Source organism: Pygoscelis adeliae, unplaced genomic scaffold, assembly GCF_000699105.1.
Source record: "Pygoscelis adeliae isolate BGI_AS28 unplaced genomic scaffold, ASM69910v1 Scaffold398, whole genome shotgun sequence".
NCBI classification, from domain to species: Eukaryota; Metazoa; Chordata; class Aves; order Sphenisciformes; family Spheniscidae; genus Pygoscelis; species Pygoscelis adeliae.
The window spans coordinates 284,137-284,432 of NW_008825319.1; positions in this window are offsets into that span (position 1 = coordinate 284,137).

A 296-nucleotide genomic window follows, 5' to 3' on the forward strand; every position below is an offset into this window, starting at 1 on the left:
TTTCCCTCTCTGCTCCTCTGCCTAGCCTTATAGAGGTCCTGGCATTTTCACTTGCCTGAATGCCTCTGTCCATCCTTTTGTACTGGCCTTGAGGTGTTTCCCAATGAAAGGAAATAACTAGGTAAGAAAGATTCAGTGAGAATAGTTTTTCATTCCAGTTTTGTGCCATTTTAATTTTGCTTATAAGAGTAGCTTATGCCAGTCTGTGGGCTGAATATGGACAAAAGTCCTTTATTAAAATAGTTAACATTCCTCTCCACAGAAATTTACCAATGGTTTTTTAATGGTAAAAAAAA